This window comes from Loxodonta africana, chromosome 22 (assembly GCF_030014295.1).
Source record: "Loxodonta africana isolate mLoxAfr1 chromosome 22, mLoxAfr1.hap2, whole genome shotgun sequence".
NCBI classification, from domain to species: domain Eukaryota; kingdom Metazoa; phylum Chordata; class Mammalia; order Proboscidea; family Elephantidae; genus Loxodonta; species Loxodonta africana.
The window spans coordinates 51445467-51450585 of NC_087363.1; the positions used below are offsets into that span (position 1 = coordinate 51445467).

Here is a 5119-nt window from a genome sequence, read left to right on the forward strand (position 1 = left end):
GCATTTCTATCCCATTTAATCAAGAAGAGATATTCATAATCTACACAATTTCACATCTTGTCTGCACGTATCTCTCTGGGTCTGCACACACGGTGACTTCCGTGGATGCTGTCTGACCCTCCCACCAGCTCTCTCTCTCGCCGGCACGTGTGCATGTGCACACTGTGTCTCCAGAGATAGAGCAATAGGGCCTGTCATAAACTGGATTTGTTGGTTAACAAGCAACATGTGGTTTATAAATTAGTTATAACAATCAAATCCCTGACAAACAAATATTGCCCCTTAAAAGAAATTTGGTTTACCTCTTTAAAATAATATGTAATACTAATTCCTTTATTTTCCTTTTTTTAAAAGTATTATTTTATTGCGATAAAAACATAAAACTTGCAAATCTAAACATTTTTGAGTGTACAATTCATTGGCGTTAATTACATTCACAGTGTTGTGCAACTATCATCACCATGTATTTTCAAAAATTTTCATCATTCCAAACAGAAACTCTGTACCGATTAAAGAAATAACTCCCCCTTCCCTCCTTCCTCCAGCCCTTTGTAACCTCTAATCTACTTTCCGTCTCCATCAATTTGCCTTTTCTAGATACTTCATATAAATGTTTCATACAATAGTTGTCCTTTTGTGTCTGACTGATTTCACTCAGTGTAATGTTTTCAAAGTTCATCCATGTCATATCATGCATCAGAACTTTATTCTTTTTATGGTGGAATAATAAGAGCTTAGTTGCCAACCAAAAAGCCGGCAGTTAAAATCCACTAGCGGCTCCTTGGAAATCCTATGGGGCAGCTCTACTCTGTCCCATAGGGTTGCTATGAGTTGGAATCGACTTCACAGCAATGTTTATATGGGCTACCATTTGTTTATCTATTCCCTGTTGATGGACACTTGGGTTGATTCCAACTTTTGGCCATTGTGAATAACGCTGCAGCGAACACTGTTGTACAAATACCTGTTTGAGTCCCTGTTTTCAAGTCTCTATGAGTCAGAATCGACGGCACTGGGTTTTTGTTTTAGGAGTGGAATTGCTGGGCTTTTTTTTTAATAGTAATTCTATATTTAACTTTTAACAAAACAGCCGAAGTGTTTTCCGCATTGGCTGCACCATTTTACATTCCCACCAGCAGTGCATGAGGGTTCCAGTTTCTCCACATTTCCACCAACACTTGTTATTTCAGATTTTTTAATAATAGCCATTATTAAAAAAAAAAAAAATGTTACCATTGAATCAATTCTTACTCATAGCGACCCTGTAGGTCAGAGTAAGAGTAGAATTGTCCTGTAGGGCTTCCAGGATCAGGTGGGATTCAAACTGCCAACCTTTTGGTTAGAAGCCAAGATCTTAACCAGTGTGCCACCAGGGCTCCAATAGCCACCATAGTGGGTGTGAGTTAATTTTTCATTGCAGTTTTGATTTACTTCTTGGAATCGACTGGATGGCAACTAATAACAAAAACAACAGTGACTAATGAGGAGTCCTAGGTGGTGCAAACAGTTAAGAGCTTGGCTAATAATCAAAAGGTTGGTGGTTCAAATCCACCAGAGCTGCCTCTGAAGAAAGGCATGGTAATCTATTTATTTCTGAAAGGTCACCCAAAAAACCAAAAACTAAATCCGTTGTCCAGTCATTAAAAACTCTGTGGAGCTCAGTTCTACTCTGAAGCACATGGAGTCTCCATGAATTTTAGTCGACTTGATAGCAACTGGTTTGGTTTTGATTTTATTAATGACTAACAATGTTGAACATTTTTTTATCGAACATTTCTATATCTTCTTTGGAGAAGTGTCTACTTATGTCCTTTGCCTATTTTTTGATTGTGTTTTGTCTTTTTTTATTATTATTATTGTGCTTTAGATGAAGGTTTACGAAGCAAATTAGTTTCTCATAAAAATATGGAAAGCTTCATGAATTTGTTGTGTCATCCTTGCTCAGTGGCCATGGTAATCTCTGTATCATTCCAATTTTAGTATATGTGCTGCTGAAGCAAGCACTTGTTTTTCTTTTAAAGAGTGATTTTATACCAAAAAATAATTTAGCTTAATTAGTAAAGAATTGTCTTCTTGAGCATTGTGCTCTTTTAAGATCCATCTATATGGGATCAAAGTGACAAAAGCAACTCAAAAGATTAGATAGGAAGCTTAGGGGACAGTGAGTTTCTATAAATAGGGGAGAAACAACTAGGAAAAGGAGGGTAAGTATAGTTGCACAACTTGAAGGATGTAATCAACATCACTGAATCGTAAACATGCAAGTTGTTGAGTTGGTGTCTGTTCTGCTGTGTATATTCTCAGCAATAACAAAAATAAAATAAAGTTAAAAATGTGTATATGATTTTATGAGCTTCAAATACTGAGCTGTGTTTAGAGGAACACAAAACTCTCCCTCCAGGAAAAGAAAAAATGAAAAGCCTTTTGCTGGACAACGGCAGGAGAAAATTTGTCCCTTGACTATGGACCCAAAATACCTGCATTCTCTCTCTTTCACTATGTTATATATTCTCAAGGAATATGCCATTGACATAAAATGAGTACCAATTACCGCTATTATCACCCTGTGTACTTCTTCCTTTTAGTGCCATTGTGTTAGATGTTAATGTGAAGTATATCTGTCAGAATGGGTTCCTGCCAGGCAGAAGGAGCACGTAACTCAAAACGGACACTTTCAATCCAGGCAAAACTATGTGACAAGAAATGTGGAATTCTCTAACACTCATAGATTTTTAGTTTAACCATTGTCACTGCGTTGCCTGGGGCAGTGACAGAGAAAGCATGCATATTTTTTATTTATACTGTAACCCAGTGTTTTGCAAAGCTTGGCAATAAACAACATTTTAGATAATACATGAGCAAACATTTAGAAAATTAATATGTGCAATTTTAAATATGTACTAGGGAAATGTATTGCTATCACATCACTATGTGATTTAATGCATAATTTTGCCACATTTGAGACTAAATAAAAAAGTGAATCAATTTTAAACTGACTTAGAAAAGTTATTGAGCAAATAATAATACAGATGCTAATGTTGGTATGGCAAAATTATGAGGATGGTATTTGAATGAAACTGGAAAAACTCTATTTTAGCTATAGCGAGTTACCATTTCTGATGGGAGTTGATTAAAATGGCTAAGATCCATTGTCCAGCTTTTGAGTTGTCCCAAAGGAGACCTCGAGACAAGGATTTGGATGCTGGCCAGCCCAGAGGTGGTACCAAGAGCACAGTAAGGGAGTAGAGAAGAGAGGAGGAAAGGAGATGAAGGCTATAAGGGCACACACATTGTAGACAACTCTAGCTCTATCACACCGGAGGCCCTCTGATATTGTAGAACACACCAAAGAATTGTTCTACCGAGGGGTAAAGAAACTGGGCTATTTTTCCACCACTTTTTATCTATTGCTCAGCTGCTAACCAAAAGGTTGGCAGTTCAAATCCATCCAGCAGCTCCTTGGAAACCCTATGGGACAGTTCTACTCTGTCCTATAGGGTCACTATGAGTCAGAACTGACTGGACGGCAACGGGCTTTTGTTTTTTCTCGTCTGTTGTAGCCAGTGGTGGTACAGCAGTAGATTCTTGCCTTCCATATGGGAGATCCAGCTTTGATTCCTGGCCAATGAACTTCATGCACAGCCAGTACCCATTTGTCAGTAGAGACTTGTGTGTTGCTATGATGCCGAACAGGTTTTAGAGGAACATCCAGACTAAAAGGTCGGCAATTTGAACCCACCATCTGTTCCACAGGAGAAAGCTGTAGTTTTGGTCTATTATGCATGAGCTCATCACGAATCAGGGACCAAGTGGATGGCAGCTACCAACAATGACCCATCTGTCCCTGGTTGAGGATGGCCCCTGGAGGCATTAGTTCCTTGACATTTCTGTCCTGCCTCAAAGGCATACAGTGACTTTTGGAGGAAGACTGTGTCCTTGAGCCGAGAGGTGCAGAAAACATTCAGTGGCTATAGGAACATTGGGCTTGACCTCTAAGATATGCAAGAGAGAGGCGGATGCCCTGACATCATCTGCTATGACCACTGCTCTAAATGCTATAGATTCTATGTAAAATGACTTTTAAAAAAAAATGACCAGAGATACAAAATTTAGTTTCAAGAGGTTGTTTATTTACTATTTATTTTTTAAGTTGCACTCTTATTCTGGAAAAAATCTGCCCTCAAATAAAGCATAAATGAGGTAAATTTATTAATTAGGCTATCTATTCCACAACTAGTTTAGATCAACAAGAGTTTAATTGTATTCATTTTGCATTTTGTGTCAACAATGTCATTTTAGGAATTGGTAGGTGATGAGTTAACCCTTATGTGTTCAATATGACTGTGAATGTTTCCACAACTTAGGCTAAAATTTAATCCTGGAAATCAGGAGCAAGAAGCAGAATAGAGAGATACTTGAGAGGAGAAACAGAAGACTGATAAATGGTTCATAGCTCCATTAATATCCAAAGGGGTACTTAGCTCAACCCCTTTTCAGTTACCCTGCTACCACTAAATACATGTTTTTTCTAGATTCTTCTTTTTCAAGTCCATTAGGATTTGCTTTTCTAGGCTGAATCCCAATTTATTTTGTGCCAGCCATCTTTAAGCAGCACAGGCACCTACATTATTTTTTCCTTTTACTTCCTAGATTCTGTACCACCGCCCAATTTTTGAAAGCTATTATTATTTTTATAGCAGGTTAATTTATGTCTGTTTTTACGCTTCAGGCCAGCCGACAGTAAATAGAAGGTGTGTGCCTTGAAGCTTTAGTTTTACAGAAATCTAAATATTAATTGAGGTATAAATACATATCTCAGGAGCTTGGGTGAGAAAGTTAGTGTTATTTGGAGTTTTTAAATTGATCCTACTTTAAGTGGGACAGGAGCTGGCTGCTGGCATAAGGGAGGCCAAAGGAAAATTGCCCTGTCACTTTAAAATATGCCCTATTTTGCACCACTGTGTCTCTGGCACCAGCCTCCCACTATCAGCAGCGACTGGTGAGAAGGAATATGTTTAAAAACAGTAACTTGACTCCTTAGCCACTCTTTGGCAGGGCTCTTCACTATTGATCAGAAATGAAATCATAGTCTTTCTTCTCAGATCGCAAATTTGTTTTT

The 5119-nt window shown here is 38.0% G+C and overlaps 1 non-coding gene across 1 annotated transcript; it reads right to left on the minus strand.

Annotated features, from left to right (window-relative positions):
- Positions 1-1899: 1899 nt before the first annotated feature.
- LOC111750633 (U6 spliceosomal RNA) lies at positions 1900-2004 on the minus strand. The gene has a single exon (XR_002785736.1). It is a non-coding gene; the product is annotated as a U6 spliceosomal RNA (small nuclear RNA).
- Between the last annotated feature and the right edge of the window lie 3115 nt (positions 2005-5119).